Consider the following 19905-nt stretch of genomic DNA (forward strand, 5'->3'; position numbering starts at 1 on the left):
TAGCCGCAGTACAGGCTGCGCTACATACCAACAATAACCTTGGATCTAGCAGTACAGGAAATCGTGTAGGATGCACCTACAAAGAATTCACTGCCTGCAAACCTTTGGAATTTGATGGAACCGAAGGACCGATCGGATTGAAACGGTGGACCGAGAAGGTCGAATCGGTGTTTGCCATAAGTAAGTGTACTGAAGAGGACAAAGTGAAGTACGCTACGCATACCTTCACAGGTTCTGCGTTAACATGGTGGAATACCTATCTAGAGCAAGTGGGACAAGGCGATGCGTACGCACTACCGTGGTCAGCATTCAAGCACTTGATGAACGAGAAGTACCGTCCCAGAACCGAGGTCAATAAGCTCAAGACAGAACTTAGAGGGTTACGAACCCAAGGATTTGATATTACCACGTATGAAAGACGATTCACAGAATTGTGCCTATTGTGTCCGGGAGCATTCGAAGATGAGGAAGAGAAGATCGACGCGTTTGTGAAAGGATTACCGGAAAGAATCCAAGAAGATATAAGTTCACACGAGCCCGCCTCCATACAACAGGCATGTAGAATGGCTCACAAACTAGTGAACCAGATTGAAGAAAGAATTAAAGAACAGACTGCTGAAGAGGCCAATGTGAAGCAAGTCAAAAGAAAGTGGGAGGAAAACGGTGATAAGAATCACCAATACAACAACAACAGCAATTACAACAATAATCGCAGCAATTATCCCAACAATCGTAACATCAATCGCAACTACAACAAACGGCCCAACAACAACAACAACAACAACATCAACTACAACAATCATCCCAACAACAATAATAACCGCAACAACAACAACAATCAGAAGCAGCTATGCCAAAGGTGTGAAAAGAATCACTCGGGGTTCTGCACCAAATTTTGCAACAAGTGTAAAAGAAATGGTCATAGCGCGGCGAAGTGTGAGGTCTATGGACCAGGGGTTAATAGAACGAAAGGAACAAATGGTGTCGGAACGAGTAATGGCGGAGCAAGTAGTGTCGGAGCAAGTTATGCCAATGTAGTTTGTTATAAATGTGGAAAACCAGGCCACATTATTAGAAATTGCCCGAACCAGGAGAACACGAATGGACAAGGCCGTGGAAGAGTTTTCAATATTAATGCGGCAGAGGCACAGGAAGACCCGGAGCTTGTTACGGGTACGTTTCTTATTGACAATAAATCTGCTTACGTTTTATTTGATTCGGGTGCGGATAGAAGCTATATGAGTAGAGATTTTTGTGCTAAATTAAGTTGTCCATGACGCCTTTGGATAGTAAATTTTTACTCGAATTAGCAAATGGTAAATTAATTTCAGCAGATAATATATGTCGGAATCGAGAAATTAAACTGGTTAGCGAAACATTTAAGATTGATTTGATACCAGTAGAGTTAGGGAGTTTTTATGTGATAATCGGTATGGACTGGTTGAAAGAAGTGAAAGCGGAGATCATTTGTTACAAAAATGCAATTCGCATTATACGAGAAAAAGGAAAACCCTTAATGGTGTACGGAGAAAAGGGCAACACGAAGCTACATCTTATTAGTAATTTGAAGGCACAAAAACTAATAAGAAAAGGTTGCTATGCTGTTCTAGCACACGTCGAGAAAGTACAAACTGAAGAAAAGAGCATCAATGATGTTCTCGTCGCAAAAGAATTTCCCGATGTATTTCCGAAAGAATTACCGGGATTACCCCCACATCGATCCGTTGAATTTCAAATAGATCTTGTACCAGGAGCTGCACCAATAGCTCGTGCTCCTTACAGACTCGCACCCAGCGAGATGAAAGAACTACAAAGCCAATTACAAGAACTTTTAGAGCGTGGTTTCATTCGACCAAGCACATCACCGTGGGGAGCTCCTGTTTTGTTTGTCAAGAAGAAAGATGGTACATTCAGGTTGTGTATCGACTACCGAGAGTTGAACAAACTTACCATCAAGAACCGCTACCCACTACCGAGAATCGATGACTTATTTGATCAACTACAAGGCTCGTCTGTTTATTCAAAGATTGACTTACGTTCCGGGTATCATCAAATGCGGGTGAAAGAAGATGATATTCCAAAGACTGCTTTCAGAACACGTTACGGTCATTACGAGTTTATGGTCATGCCATTTGGTTTAACTAATGCACCAGCTGTGTTCATGGACCTTATGAACCGAGTGTGTGGACCATACCTTGACAAGTTTGTCATTGTTTTCATTGATGACATACTTATTTACTCAAAGAATGACCAAGAACACGGTGAACATTTGAGAAAGGTGTTAGAAGTATTGAGGAAGGAAGAATTGTACGCTAAGTTTTCAAAGTGTGCATTTTGGTTGGAAGAAGTTCAATTCCTCGGTCACATAGTGAACAAAGAAGGTATTAAGGTGGATCCGGCAAAGATAGAAACTGTTGAAAAGTGGGAAACCCCAAAAACTCCAAAACACATACGCCAGTTTTTAGGACTAGCTGGTTACTACAGAAGGTTCATCCAAGACTTTTCCAGAATAGCAAAACCCTTGACTGCATTAACGCATAAAGGGAAGAAATTTGAATGGAATGATGAACAAGAGAAAGCGTTTCAGTTATTGAAGAAAAAGCTAACTACCACACCTATATTGTCATTGCCTGAAGGGAATGATGATTTTGTGATTTATTGTGACGCATCAAAGCAAGGTCTCGGTTGTGTATTAATGCAACGAACGAAGGTGATTGCTTATGCGTCTAGACAATTGAAGATTCACGAACAAAATTATACGACGCATGATTTGGAATTAGGCGCAGTTGTTTTTGCATTAAAGACTTTGAGGCACTACTTATATGGGGTTAAAAGTATTATATATACCGACCACAAAAGTCTTCAACACATATTTAATCAGAAACAACTGAATATGAGGCAGCGTAGGTGGATTGAATTATTGAATGATTACGACTTTGAGATTCGTTACCACCCGGGGAAGGCAAATGTGGTAGCCGATGCCTTGAGCAGGAAGGACAGAGAACCCATTCGAGTAAAATCTATGAATATAATGATTCATAATAACCTTACTACTCAAATAAAGGAGGCGCAACAAGGAGTTTTAAAAGAGGGAAATTTAAAGGATGAAATACCCAAAGGATCGGAGAAGCATCTTAATATTCGGGAAGACGGAACCCGGTATAGGGCTGAAAGGATTTGGGTACCAAAATTTGGAGATATGAGAGAAATGGTACTTAGAGAAGCTCATAAAACCAGATACTCAATACATCCTGGAACGGGAAAGATGTACAAGGATCTCAAGAAACATTTTTGGTGGCCGGGTGTGAAAGCCGATGTTGCTAAATACGTAGGAGAATGTTTGACGTGTTCTAAGGTCAAAGCTGAGCATCAGAAACCATCAGGTCTACTTCAACAACCCGAAATCCCAGAATGGAAATGGGAAAACATTACCATGGATTTCATCACTAAATTGCCAAGGACTGCAAGTGGTTTTGATACTATTTGGGTAATAGTTGATCGTCTCACCAAATCAGCACACTTCCTGCCAATAAGAGAAGATGACAAGATGGAGAAGTTAGCACGACTGTATTTGAAGGAAGTCGTCTCCAGACATGGAATACCAATCTCTATTATCTCTGATAGGGATGGCAGATTTATTTCAAGATTCTGGCAGACATTACAGCAAGCATTAGGAACTCGTCTAGACATGAGTACTGCCTATCATCCACAAACTGATGGGCAGAGCGAAAGGACGATACAAACGCTTGAAGACATGCTACGAGCATGTGTTATTGATTTCGGAAACAGTTGGGATCGACATCTACCATTAGCAGAATTTTCCTACAACAACAGCTACCATTCAAGCATTGAGATGGCGCCGTTTGAAGCACTTTATGGTAGAAAGTGCAGGTCTCCGATTTGTTGGAGTGAAGTGGGGGATAGACAGATTACGGGTCCAGAGATTATACAAGAAACTACCGAGAAGATCATCCAAATTCAACAACGGTTGAAAACCGCCCAAAGTCGACAAAAGAGCTACGCTGACATTAAAAGAAAAGATATAGAATTTGAAATTGGAGAGATGGTCATGCTTAAAGTTGCACCTTGGAAAGGCGTTGTTCGATTTGGTAAACGAGGGAAATTAAATCCAAGGTATATTGGACCATTCAAGTTTATTGATCGTGTCGGACCAGTAGCTTACAGACTTGAGTTACCTCAATAACTCGCGGCTGTACATAACACTTTCCACGTCTCGAATTTGAAGAAATGTTTTGCTAAAGAAGATCTCACTATTCCGTTAGATGAAATCCAAATCAACGAAAAACTTCAATTCATCGAAGAACCCGTCGAAATAATGGATCGTGAGGTTAAAAGACTTAAGCAAAACAAGATACCAATTGTTAAGGTTCGATGGAATGCTCGTAGAGGACCCGAGTTCACCTGGGAGCGTGAAGATCAGATGAAGAAGAAATACCCGCATCTATTTCGAGAAGATTCGTCAACACCTTCAACAGCTTAAAATTTCGGGACGAAATTTATTTAACGGGTAGGTACTGTAGTGACCCGAACTTTTCCATGTTTATATATATTAATTGAGATTGATATTTACATGATTAAATGTTTCCAACATGTTAAGCAATCAAACTTGTTAAGACTTGATTAATTGAAATATGTTTCATATAGACAATTGACCACCCAAGTTGACCGGTGATTCACGAACGTAAAACTTGTAAAAACTATACGATGACATATATATGGTTATATATATAGTTAACATGTTTTTATTATAAGTATGTATCTCATTAGGTATTTTAACAATGAGTTATATACATAAAAATGAGACTATTAATTTAAGAAACTCGAAAACGATATATATAACGATTATCGTTATAACAACGTCTTACTAGGTACATATGAATCATATTAAGATATTGATACACTTGGTTAATTATGTTAAATGATAAGTAAATATATTATTAAGTGTATTAACAATGAAATACATATGTAAAAATAAGACTACTAACTTAATGATTTCGAAACGAGACATATATGTAACGATTATCGTTGTAACGACATTTAACTGTATATACATCATACTGAGATATATTATATATCATAATATCATGATAATATAACAATTTAATATCTCATTTGTTATAATAAACAATGGGTTAACAACATTCAACAAGATCGTTAACCTAAAGGTTTCAAAACAACATTTACATGTAACGACTAACGATGACTTAACGACTCAGTTAAAATGTATATACATGTAGTGTTTTAATATGTATTCATACACTTTTAAAAGACTTCAAGACACTTATGAAAATACTTCTACTTAACAAAAATGCTTACAATTACATCCTCGTTCAGTTTCATCAACAATTCTACTCGTATGCACCCGTATTCGTACTCATACAATACACAGCTTTTAGATGTATGTACTATTGGTATATACACTCCAATGATCAGCTCTTAGCAGCCCATGTGAGTCACCTAACACATGTGAGAACCATCATTTGGCAACTAGCATGAAATATCTTATAAAATTATAAAAATATGAGTAATCATTCATGACTTATTTACATGAAAACAAAATTACATATCCTTTATATCTAATCCATACACCAACGACCAAAAACACCTACAAACACTTTCATTCTTCAATTTTCTTCATCTAATTGATCTCTCTCAAGTTCTATCTTCAAGTTCTAAGTGTTCTTCATAAATTCCAAAAGTTCTAGTTTCATAAAATCAAGAATACTTTCAAGTTTGCTAGCTCACTTCCAATCTTGTAAGGTGATCATCCAACCTCAAGAAATCTTTGTTTCTTACAGTAGGTTATCATTCTAATACAAGGTAATAATCATATTCAAACTTTGGTTCAATTTCTATAACTATAACAATCTTATTTCAAGTGATGATCTTACTTGAACTTGTTTTCGTGTCATGATTCTGCTTCAAGAACTTCGAGCCACCCAAGGATCCATTGAAGCTAGATCCACTTTTCTCTTTTCCAGTAGGTTTATCCAAGGAACTTAAGGTAGTAATGATGTTCATAACATCATTCGATTCATACATATAAAGCTATCTTATTCGAAGGTTTAAACTTGTAATCACTAGAACATAGTTTAGTTAATTCTAAACTTGTTCGCAAATAAAAGTTAATCCTTCTAACTTGACTTTTAAAATCAACTAAACACATGTTCTATATCTATATGATATGCTAACTTAATGATTTAAAACCTGGAAACACGAAAAACACCGTAAAACCGGATTTACGCCGTCGTAGTAACACCGCGGGCTGTTTTGGGTTAGTTAATTAAAAACTATGATAAACTTTGATTTAAAAGTTGTTATTCTGGGAAAATGATTTTTATTATGAACATGAAACTATATCCAAAAATTATGGTTAAACTCAAAGTGGAAGTATGTTTTCTAAAATGGTCATCTAGACGTCGTTCTTTCGACTGAAATGACTACCTTTACAAAAAAGACTTGTAACTTATTTTTCCGACTATAAACCTATACTTTTCTGTTTAGATTCATAAAATAGAGTTCAATATGAAACCATAGCAATTTGATTCACTCAAAACGGATTTAAAATGAAGAAGTTATGGGTAAAACAAGATTGGATAATTTTTCTCATTTTAGCTACGTGAAAATTGGTAATAAATCTATTCCAACCATAACTTAATCAACTTGTATTGTATATTATGTAATCTTGAGATACCATAGACACGTATACAATGTTTCGACCTATCATGTCGACACATCTATATATATTTCGGAACAACCATAGACACTCTATATGTGAATGTTGGAGTTAGCTATACAGGGTTGAGGTTGATTCCAAAATATATATAGTTTGAGTTGTGATCAATACTGAGATACGTATACACTGGGTCGTGGATTGATTTAAGATAATATTTATCGATTTATTTCTGTACATCTAACTGTGGACAACTAGTTGTAGGTTACTAACGAGGACAGCTGACTTAATAAACTTAAAACATCAAAATATATTAAAAGTGTTGTAAATATATTTTGAACATACTTTGATATATATGTATATATTGTTATAGGTTCGTGAATCAACCAGTGGCCAAGTCTTACTTCCCGACGAAGTAAAAATCTGTGAAAGTGAGTTATAGTCCCACTTTTAAAATCTAATATTTTTGGGATGAGAATACATGCAGGTTTTATAAATGATTTACAAAATAGACACAAGTACGTGAAACTACATTCTATGGTTGAATTATCGAAATCTAATATGCCCCTTTTTATTAAGTCTGGTAATCTAAGAATTAGGGAACAGACACCCTAATTGACGCGAATCCTAAAGATAGATCTATTGGGCCTAACAAACCCCATCCAAAGTACCGGATGCTTTAGTACTTCGAAATTTATATCATATCTGAAGGGTGTCCCGGAATGATGGGGATATTCTTATATATGCATCGTGTTAATGTCGGTTACCAGGTGTTCACCATATGAATGATTTTTATCTCTATGTATGGGATGTGTATTGAAATATGAAATCTTGTGATCTATTATTATGATTTGATATATATAGGTTAAACCTATAACTCACCAACATTTTTGTTGACGTTTTAAGCATGTTTATTCTCAGGTGATTATTAAGAGCTTCTGCTGTCGCATACTTAAATAAGGACGAGATTTGGAGTCCATGCTTGTATGATATTGTGTAAAAACTGCATTCAAGAAACTTATTTTGTTGTAACATATTTGTATTGTAAACCATTATGTAATGGTCGTGTGTAAACAGGATATTTTAGATTATCATTATTTGATAATCTACGTAAAGTTTTTTTTTAAACCTTTATTGATGAAATAAAGGTTATGGGTTGTTTTAAAATGAATGCAGTCTTTGAAAAACGTCTCATATAGAGGTCAAAACCTCGCAACGAAATCAATTAATATGGAACGTTTTTAATCAATAAGAACGGGACATTTCATTAATAACCTGTTCGCCATACGCCATACGTCATAAAGTTTATGAGGAAGAATTGTGAAATATTTTTGCCTTCAAATAATATAGAAACTTCTTTCGTTCTGTGAATTAAGTTTTTATAATGTTTGTCATGACAAGTATCTGATTTTTATATTTTGCCTCAGTGCGTTCTAGTAAAACTTTAACGTTTTCTAGCCGATCCCTTGTGCCTGTTACTGGCCGGCACAAAAGCTTCCGCCATCGGAGGTATAAAAATACTCTCTTTTTGTGGGCAGGATATAAATGCAATGTTTTACATTTGTCACAGGCAGCACTTTGCATAAGAAAAATATAAAATTTTATTGACCAATACTGTGCAGTACATAAACAATTTATGATGAATTTAGGTGGATCAAGCCTAATTAGTACATCATGAACGTTTAATGTATGCAATTGTTAACATAGGCACTGTACAATAACCACAATGGTTTACAGTAAATTGATAAACTTTGTTCTTCAGAAAATGCTAACAAACTGGTCTTCACACGCCAAGCGCCGATCGCTGTCCGGCTTGAAAGTTTGATCATGGTATGAAAAATTCCTGAACTTCATCCTCTCTGAACAACCGATTACGCCTTCTCTGATTTGTTCTGACATCTGGTAAATTTGCAAATGTGGAACGTTCCCTAGTTGGTGCCACATACTGTGAATGTATGGCAGCTACTCCGTTAGGAGTTGGGAATCTGATTTCTGCATGAGCAGTTGATGTATTGCTCCAAATTTAGCCAACGCTGTCCTTCCAAAAAGGACATTGAATCGAGAATTGCCATCCAAAATAGTGAAATCGATTGTTTCAGTTCTTAGTAATGGGAATGTTCCCATAACAACCTCCAAACAAATTCGTCCCATGGCATTCACCGGTGCTCCCGTCAATCCTGAAACCTTCAAACTCGTCCGCCTAGCTCTATCCTGCACATGCTTTGAAAAAGTCTTCAAACAATACCAATAAATGATATCAGCTTCACTACCGGTATCCGTATAGATACGGCTTATGAACTTGTTTGCAGTTTCTGCTGAAATGACCACTGGCTGAACGGACAAGGCCCAATTTTGAATTGGTTGAAAAATGATTGGAGCATATCTCCAGCTATCAACATTATTATCCGACTGCTCACCGCCCTCATAGTGACTACCATTCAACCACACCATTTTGATTACAACATCTGGAGTTGGCTCACGCTCCGTGATCTGGTCTCCATACTGGTTTTGTTATCTCTTCCGCCATGCTCTTCCCTTCTTCTGTTCTCACCTCGACGACCTCTTCCACCATCATTCTTCTGCCATCCAAATTTCCTGCGAGGATCATTTCTCCTATATTGTTTTCCTGGAAACAAGTGGTTTAACTCTCCTGCTTTGATCTTTGCGATGATTTCTCTCATCGGAGATTTGCAATTATCTGTATCATGACCCCATGCCTCATGAAAGTCACACCATAGTTCACTTTTTAGACCCTCTCTTTCCTCCATGGGTACTGGAGGATTGAAAGTAGACCGGATTGGCTCAGTGAAAAGAATCTCTTTTGGAGTTTTAGTCAGCGCCATTATCAACGGATGCCTCTCTATTGGCCTTCTGTTGTGATGAAAATCATTGGGATGATTGTTGCCTCTCCATCCACCATTGGAATTGTCATTCCTCCTTTGATTTCTGTCAAAGTACCACCCTCCATTGTGCGGTTTGCTACTGCTGCTTCCATCAAACTTGCTTAGTCCTCGATCACCAGCTCGAACATGTTTTTGTACAACTTCCAACGCCTGATGCAAATTTTTTGGCAAGTCATAACTTAATGTATGAACAAGTGCACTAAACCTTCACTGATCCAAACAAAAAATGAAACCGGACACTAGCTGTGACTCTGGACAATCAGGTATCTTTTGTGCTTCAAGCGTGTATCGCTTCATGAAATTACTCAAGGACTCATTATGATGCATCGTTATCTCATGTGCATCAAGATGTGTCAAAGTTCAGCTACGAAGATTTTGATATTGCATAACAAACTTCGCACGAAGATCCAAATAACTTGTAATACTCCTTGACGGTAAGCTTGCAAACCATTCCCTTGCCATTTTCTACAACACCATTGGAAACAACTGACAAGCTACCTCATCATCCCAATGCTGTAACCTCATCGCGCCCTCAAACATAGTAAGAAAATCTTCAGGATCTGTTGTACCGTCATAAACTCCAATTGCCGGTATGCCAAGATTTCTAGGCAACGGATAGTTAGCAATTCGATCAATAAAACATTGAGTGGATTCTGCCATAGCTGGTGGTTTTGTAGCTTGTTCTCCAGTGATTAAAGTGAAAAAATTATCCACAGCCACAGCACGGACAGCGGGCTGCACTAAGCGTTGTTTATACTTTACCGGAGCCGTCTGCTTAAGGATGTCATTTAAAAGCAATACTGCCTGCTTCTCAGACATGAACTCATCTTTGTCATCAATTTCATCATCAGAATCATTATTAATATAGCTCAAGTCATTATCATCCTCAGAGTCATCAATAAGACTGCCCAGGTTGTCAAGTAGTCTGGATAACCTGTACTTTGATATAGATTGCTTTTTCATGATTTGCTTGTCTTTGCCATCCGCCATCCGTCGAAAAGGTATAAATGATGGACATCGCCGTGGTTACATCAATGGTCGCCTCTCTGGATTAGTAACAAGATTTGGAAGCCTTTCTGCACTTTTGGTTGTTGCTTCTTCGATTACTGGACTTTTCTCTTAATTAGTTGCCAAAGGCTTAAGCCTTTCAGCAGTTTCAACAACTGTTTATTCAATCGTACCGTTCGGTGGTGGAATAGGTACATCTTCTACAGTTATCATGTCTTCAGTTAATGGATTGTTGACTGCTTCAAGTACATTTATGAATGGAGCTTCAGTTGTTTTTGTTCCTTTTCTGTTTCGCGTGTTCTTTGCATTAGTGGATGGCACCACTGTTAACACCTATTTCCTTATGAGGTAAGGCTTAGTGTGTTAGCACAATACTAGAAGTGATCTAGCTAAAGGTGGGGGAGTGTTGCCGATTGATTTTTACCCTTGGGAAATAATCTCTGCAGACCCGGTACACAGATCTGGAAATCTGTGGGGTGGCTCAATCAATCTGTTGTCCGTTTAGCGTTTAGTTGTTAGCCGGATGACTTCTAGTGAGAGAAAGTACTATGTGAGAGAGAAAGCTGAAGTCTCTGCTTCACAAGTTGTCAGAATGTCTGAATATCTAAAATGACGACCCAAGGGGGTCTATTTATAGTGATAGATCCACCGGATTGTTCGGGGACACGTGTCAGATGATGATACGTTCTGTTATTCATGATCCGAAATATGCGATGTATGTGACGTTCTCCGGTCAGGGCTTAAGCGCTAAGCGGCCTTCAGGGCTTATGCATAGTGGAGAACGCTTGACGGACAGTTTCACAAAACCATTATTCTCAGTGTTCCTGATACTATTTTTATGCGAATATTGTGCCTTTATGCGTGTATACGATAGGATACACCATTATTCGGTACTCGTTTTTATTATCAGTTTTTCATTGTAATCATGAATACTCTTGGTTTTTATTGTTTGATTATTCTTTGCTACTTTAATATGCTAGGCTAAATCACTATAATGTTTGCTTGAATGTGAAACTATGAATATTGGATTGTTCTATCTTATGGATTTCATGTTTTGATGATTGAAATTGATTGTGTTTGGTTAAAGATCCATTCTTGTGCATGTTCTTAGTTCTTAATTCAATTACATAGGTTGTTAATCATTTAATGTGAGTTAGATTTGAGATGCAATCTATGCTTCAATACTTAGGTGATCTACACAATTAAAGAAGTGATTTCAAGTGATTGTGTCATCAATTTAATTGGTAATTGAAAGACTTGTGAATTGCATGATAGTTAAATTGTTGCAAGTGATTGTGATAATTAGGACTTTATATGAGTTTAGTCCAAATCAAATCTCAGTCGTTTCTATCAAATATAGTTTAATCTCTTGAAGTGAGTTTATGTGAGTTTACCAACTTTGATTGATTAGAACTTTGTGAAAAGGCATACAACTATATTTAGAACATAATAATCGGTAATAATTGGAAGAACAAACCATATTAGTAGTGAATCATTCAAGTGGACACTGTTTTATCTTTATTGTTAATTCATTTCATTTTTACTTCACGTTGATTGCGTGAATTGAAATACAAACCAAATTTTTAAATTGAATTCTAGGATAATTATTAGTGTTAAGATTTCGATTGAACTGCTCTATGTGGAACGAACTGGTCAATTACTTATAGATTACTGCTTGATCGGGTTATAGTTGCCTGTAAGCGTATGATAATTGAAAAGTTTTTAGCTAGTTATTTTAAGGTACGATTTCACATATCAACTTTTTGGCGCCGCTGCCGGGGAGCGGTTCTAAATTGAGATTTTAAGTTTGCTTTTGATTATTCGATCCTTTTGTGAGAAGCAATTATTGCAAAAGTTATTTTTCTGTCAATTATTTTTATTTGGTTTTACGCGTGGTTTTGTTGTGGTGTGATTACAGGTTATGTACCAATAACTCTGGAGCCGTCCAGAGTTTACTATACACGCAGCAAAGCTAAAGAAGAATAGGAAACCACCGAAGGTTTCGCTGAATTACCTTTTTATATTCCGGATTTTGAGTATATTAAGGAAGAAGTTAACATGGCTGAGGGAGGAGCAGGTCAAACTATAGAAGCAATGATGAAAGCCACGAGGGCTGGTAACGGATATGCTATTAGGCAACTGCCAGTTAATACGGATTTTGAGGTCAAAGGACTGATTCTTAATAATGTAACTCAATAATGCCAATTCTGGGGTACACCGAAAGAGGATGCATTCGAGCATCTTCGTTCCTTCAAAAGCATTTGCAACCTGTTCAAGATTGCAAATGTCGCAGATACGGTTACCTATTTGAGAGTTTTTCCTTGGTCTTTGAAAGATGACGCCAAGGATTGGTTAGAATCATTGCCCGAAGGTGAGATTGATAGTTGGCCTACAATGGAGGATAAGTTTCTTCAGCGTTTCTTTCCAGCTTCAAAGGCTGCTAAATTGCAAAGTGACATAAATCACTTTGTTCAAAAGCCACATGAGATACTTTATGATGCATGGACACGATTTGGTACAATGCTACGCAATTGTCCTCAACACGGGTTGAACAACTTCAATAAGGTCCAGATTTTCTACAAGGGTGTTAATGTGCCGACATGAAAATAAAATTGATATTGCTTTAGGTGGGCCTTTGATGAAAAAGACTTTGGATGAAGCTTATGAAATCATCTCCGAAACTGCTATGCATTCATATGATTGGCATTAATAAATGGATGTCTCTCGCTCTTCTCATGTTGCTAGTACCAAAACTATTGACGAGCTTGCTTCAGTTAAAGCTCAACTTGCAACTTTTAAGAGACATATGGAGTCGATGACTAAAGAAATGCATGCCATAAAGGTGGGTTGTGAGTTGTGTCAAGGACCGCATCTTACGAAGGATTGTGATCAAGCGTCAATGGAGGAACAGGCTAATTATCTGGGTTATGTTAAAAAGGGTGATTTTGCTCTTAGTGAATTTCCAGGTGGGAGACAGTTTTTCAATCAAGGGGGTAATACGGTTGGTAACAATTATCAGGGTGGTAATCAGGTTTATCAAGGTAATCAGAAGGTATATCCGTACAGGCCGACTGGGTTTAACAACAGAAATCAGCAAGCCCCGCCTCGAAATTATCAGCAACCGATACAACCAGTATAGCAGCCAGAAAATAAGATGCCTCCGTTGGAAGAATTATTGAGGGGATTTATCATGAAAACTGATGAGAGCATTACTGCTTTGAGACAGTATGGTGAGTCGACAAAGCAGCAAGTTAGAAGTCAACATGCCTCAATTCAGAATTTGGAACATGATGTGGGTCGTATTGCTCAGTCTTTATCGGAGAGACCACCGGGTACTCTCCCGTCTAACACACAGTCTAATCCGAACAATAAAGGACCGGTTAGAAATGAGCAAGTGAATGCCATAACCACCCGAAGTGGTTTGGTCATTAACGAGGAGACTCTTAAGCCTCCAACTATTGTTTCTCCTACTGTTTTGCAGGTACCGAATGAAGAGGAGTTAAAAGATGATAGTTCTAAGGATGATGAGCCAAAATCTCAGGAGCAAAAGAAAGATGATCCACCGGAGATTATAGCTAAGCCTCCATTGAAAGTGTACAAATCACCGATCCCATATCCTAAAGCTCTAAAGAAGGATAAGCTGGCGAACCAGTATAAGAAGTTCTTGGATATGATTAATTAGATTAGCATTAATATGCCACTGGCGGAAGTGATTAGAGGAATGCCTAACTACGGGAAGTTTCTAAAGGACCTCATCTCTTCAAAAGGTAAGTACCAAGAGGTGTCGGCCACATTCCTCAATGAGGCGTGTTCGGCCATTTTGCAAAAGAAAAAATTGCCTCCAAAATTGGGAGATCCAGGTAGCTTTATCATTCCTTGTTTATTGGGTGACTCGGTAGTGTACGATGCACTAGCTGATTTAAGGGAAAGTGTTAATTTAATGCCCTATTCATTATATTTGAAACTTGGCCTAGGAGACTTGAAACCAACTAGGGTGGGAATCTGTTTGGCCAACCATTCTTTTGACACTCCCATAGGTATAGCCGAAGACTTGATAGTAAGAGTTAGCCATCCTTGTCCAAACAAGGGACCATTAGTCTTTTTGGTCGATTTTGTAGTGCTTGAAATGAAAGAGGACACTAAGGTACCAATCATTCTGGGTCGTCCTTTACTAAACACCGATGAAGTTATTATTCATGTCCAACAGAACCAACTTAGCATAGGTGTAGGCGACGAGAGAGTGATTTTTCATGTAGACAAGGCCATGAAACAACCCAAGTCCACTGATGATGATACTTGTTTTCAACTTGATGTTATAGATTTGTGTGTTGAGCATGACTTGCAGGAATGTTGAAGATTGATACCACAAGTTTTGTCCCCACAGATGGAAGTAATGACTTTGATTTAGATGCTAAATTTGAATATCTGATGAAAGCAGATACAAATGACGAATCAAGTGATGAAGAAGATCACACAGAGGAGGAACCGGTTGAGGAAATCAAGGAGGAGGATAAGTTTCGAATCAAAACCTCCTTAGAAGAACCACCCGTACTTGAACTTAAGAAACTCCCTGAGCATTTAGAGTATGCTTATCTTCAAGGTACGTCACAATTGCCAGTAAGTATTTCTTCTACCCTTACCAGTGATCAAAAGGGTAGGTTAATTAATCTTCTAAAGGCTCACAAGAAGGCTATAGCCTGGAAAATAACTGATATTCTGGGCATTAACCCCTCCTTTTGCACTTATAAAATCCTCTTAGAGGATGAGTACAAACCTGTTGTCCAAAGGAAAAGGAGGTTAAACCCGAATATGAAGGATGTTGTTAAAAAGGAGGTAGTCAAGTTACTTGACGCTGGGTTAATTTACCTGATCTCTGACAGCCCATGGGTGAGTCCTGTTCAAGTCGTGCCTAAAAAGGGGGGTACAACCGTTGTGCTTAATGAAAAGAATGAATTATTTCCTACGCGCACGGTTACGGGTTGGAGAATTTATATAGACTATCGTCGTTTAAACAACGCCACTAGGAAGGATCACTTCTCGGTGCCATTTATCGATCAAATGCTTAAACGACTAGCGGGAAAGGAGTTCTACTGCTTCCTAGATGGATTCTCCGGGTATTTCCAGTTTTCCATTGACCCCCAAGTTCAAGACAAGACAACCTTCACTTGTCCATTTGGTACTTTCGCTTATCGCCGCATGCCTTTTTGGTTATGCAATGCACCTGGAACTTTTCAAAGGTGCATGATGGCAATTTTTCATGACATGATCGAGGAGTGTATGGAAGTCTTTATGGACGATTTCTCCGTCTTTGGGAACTCCTTTGATGCATGCCTTTCCAATCTTGAACGTATGCTGATTCGATGTGAAAAGGCCAATTTAGTCTTGAATTGGGAAAAACGCCACTTCATGGTAACAGAAGACATCGTTCTAGGCCATAAAATATCTCGTGCGGGGATTGAGGTAGACCAAGACAAACTAGAGGTCATATCTAAATTACCTGAACCGTCAAATGTCAATGCCATTCGTAGTTTCCTTGGTCATGCGGGTTTCTATAGGCGTTTCATAAAAGACTTTTCGAAAATCGCTAGTCCCATGGCCAAACTTCTTGAGAAGGACACCCCTTTTGATTTTAATGATGATTATAAGAAAGCCTTCTCCATTCTGAAAACCAAGCTCACTCAAGCTCCTATAATTGAATCGCCTGATTTCAGTTTGCCTTTTGAGCTTATATGTGATGCAAGCGATTATGCGTTGGGGGCCGTCTTAGGAAAACACCATGATAATCATTTTCGTCCAATTTACTATGCGAGTAGGACACTAACGGTAGCTCAGATCAATTATGAAATGTCCCGTTCTTATTGATTAAAAACGTTCCATATTAATTGATTTCGTTGCGAGGTTTTGACCTCTATATGAGACGTTTTTCAAAGACTGCATTCATTTTTAAAACAAACCATAACCTTTATTTCATAGATAAAGGTTTTAAAAAGCTTTACGTAGATTATCAAATAATGATAATCTAAAATATCCTGTTTACACACGACCATTACATAATGGTTTACAATACAAATATGTTACAACAAAATAAATTTCTTGAATGCAGTTTTTACACAATATCATACAAGTATGGACTCCAAATCTCGTCCTTATTTAAGTATGCGACAGCGGAAGCTCTTAATAATCACCTGAGAATAAACATGTTTAAAACGTCAACAAAAATGTTGGTGAGTTATAGGTTTAACCTATATATATCAAATCATAATAATAGACCACAAGATTTCATATTTCAATACACATCCCATACATAAAGATAAAAATCATTCATATGGTGAAAACCTGGTAACCGACATTAACAAGATGCATATATAAGAATATCCCCATCATTCCGGGACACCCTTCGGATATGATATAAATTTCGAAGTACTAAAGCATCCGGTTCTTTGGATGGGGTTTGTTAGGCCCAATAGATCTATCTTTAGGATTCGCGTCAATTAGGGTGTCTGTTCCCTAATTCATAGATTACCAGACTTAATAAAAAGGGGCATATTCGATTTCGATAATTCAACCATAGAATGTAGTTTCACGTACTTGTGTCTATTTTGTAAATCATTTATAAAACCTGCATGTATTCTCATCCCAAAAATATTAGATTTTAAAAGTGGGACTATAACTCACTTTCACAGATTTTTACTTCGTCGGGAAGTAAGACTTGGCCACTGGTTGATTCACGAACCTATAACAATATATACATATATATCAAAGTATGTTCAAAATATATTTATAACACTTTTAATATATTTTGATGTTTTAAGTTTATTAAGTCAGCTGTCCTCGTTAGTAACCTACAACTAGTTGTCCACAATTAGATGTACATAAATAAATCGATAAATATTATCTTGAATCAATCCACGACCCAGTGTATACGTATCTCAGTATTGATCACAACTCAAACTATATATATTTTGGAATCAACCTCAACCCTGTATAGCTAACTCCAACATTCACATATAGAGTGTCTATGGTTGTTCCGAAATATATATAGATGTGTCGACATGATAGGTCAAAACATTGTATACGTGTCTATGGTATCTCAAGATTACATAATATATAATACAAGTTGATTAAGTTATGGTTGGAATAGATTTGTTACCAATTTTCACGTAGCTAAAATGAGAAAAATTATCCAATCTTGTTTTACCCATAACTTCTTCATTTTAAATCCGTTTTGAGTGAATCAAATTGCTATGGTTTCATATTGAACTCTATTTTATGAATCTAAACAAAAAAAGTATAGGTTTCTAGTCGGAAAAATAAGTTACAAGTCGTTTTTGTAAAGGTAGTCATTTCAGTCGAAAGAACGACGTCTAGATGACCATTTTAGAAAACATACTTCCACTTTGAGTTTAACCATAATTTTTGGTTATAGTTTCATGTTCATAATAAAAATCATTTTCTCAGAATAACAACTTTTAAATCAAAGTTTATCATAGTTTTTAATTAACTAACCCAAAACAGCCCGCGGTGTTACTACGACGGCGTAAATCCGGTTTTACGGTGTTTTTCGTGTTTCCAGGTTTTAAATCATTAAGTTAGCATATCATATAGATATAGAACATGTGTTTAGTTGATTTTAAAAGTCAAGTTAGAAGGATTAACTTTTGTTTGCGAACAAGTTTAGAATTAACTAAACTATGTTCTAGTGATTACAAGTTTAAACCTTCGAATAAGATAGCTTTATATGTATGAATCGAATGATGTTATGAACATCATTACTACCTTAAGTTCCTTGGATGAACCTACTGGAAAAGAGAAAAATGGATCTAGCTTCAATGGATCCTTGGATGGCTCAAAGTTCTTGAAGCAAAATCATGACACGAAAACAAGTTCAAGTAAGATCATCACTTGAAATAAGATTGTTATAGTTATAGAAATTGAACCAAAGTTTGAATATGATTATTACCTTGTATTAGAATGATAACCTACTGTAAGAAACAAAGATTTCTTGAGGTTGGATGATCACCTTACAAGATTGGAAGTGAGCTAGCAAACTTGAAAGTATTCTTGATTTTATGAAACTAGAACTTTTGGAATTTATGAAGAACACTTAGAACTTGAAGATAGAACTTGAGAGAGTTCAATTAGATGAAGAAAATTGAAGAATTAAAGTGTTTGTAGGTGTTTTTGGTCGTTGGTGTATGGATTAGATATAAAGGATATGTAATTTTGTTTTCATGTAAATAAGTCATGAATGATTACTCATATTTTTGTAATCTTATGAGATATTTCATGCTAGTTGCCAAATGATGGTTCCCACATGTGTTAGGTGACTCACATGGGCTGCTAATAGCTGATCATTGGAGTGTATATACCAATAGTACATACATCTAAAAGCTGTGTATTGTACGAGTACGAATACGGGTGCATACGAGTAGAATTGTTGATGAAACTGAACGAGAATGTAATTGTAAGCATTTTTGTTAAGTAGAAGTATTTTGATAAGTGTATTGAAGTCTTTCAAAAGTGTATAAATACATATTAAAACACTACATGTATATACATTTTAACTGAGTCGTTAAGTCATCGTTAGTCGTTACATGTAAGTGTTGTTTTGAAACCTTTAGGTTAACGATCTTGTTAAATGTTGTTAACCCAATGTTTATAATAACAAAAGAGATTTTAAATTATTATATTATCATGATATTATGATGTACGAATATCTCTTAATATGATATATATACATTAAATGTCGTTACAACGATAAACGTTACATATATGTCTCGTTTCAAAATCATTAAGTTAGTAGTCTTGTTTTTACATATGTAGTTCATTGTTAATATAATTAATGATATGTTTACTTATCATAATATCATGTTAACTATATATATAACCATATATATGTCATCATATAGTTTTTTACAAGTTTTAACGTTCGTGAATCACCGGTCAACTTGGGTGGTCAATTGTCTATATGAAACCTATTTCAATTAATCAAGTCTTAACAAGTTTGATTGCTTAACATGTTGGAAACATTTAATCATGTAAATATCAATCTCAATTAATATATATAAACATGGAAAAGTTCGGGTCACTACAGTACCTACCCGTTAAATAAATTTCGTCCCGAAATTTTAAGCTGTTGAAGGTGTTGACGAATCTTCTGGAAATAGATGCGGGTATTTCTTCTTCATCTGATCTTCACGCTCCCAGGTGAACTCGGGTCCTCTACGAGCATTCCATCGAACCTTAACAATTGGTATCTTGTTTTGCTTAAGTCTTTTAACCTCACGATCCATTATTTCG

Source organism: Rutidosis leptorrhynchoides, chromosome 8, assembly GCF_046630445.1.
Source record: "Rutidosis leptorrhynchoides isolate AG116_Rl617_1_P2 chromosome 8, CSIRO_AGI_Rlap_v1, whole genome shotgun sequence".
NCBI classification, from domain to species: domain Eukaryota; kingdom Viridiplantae; phylum Streptophyta; class Magnoliopsida; order Asterales; family Asteraceae; genus Rutidosis; species Rutidosis leptorrhynchoides.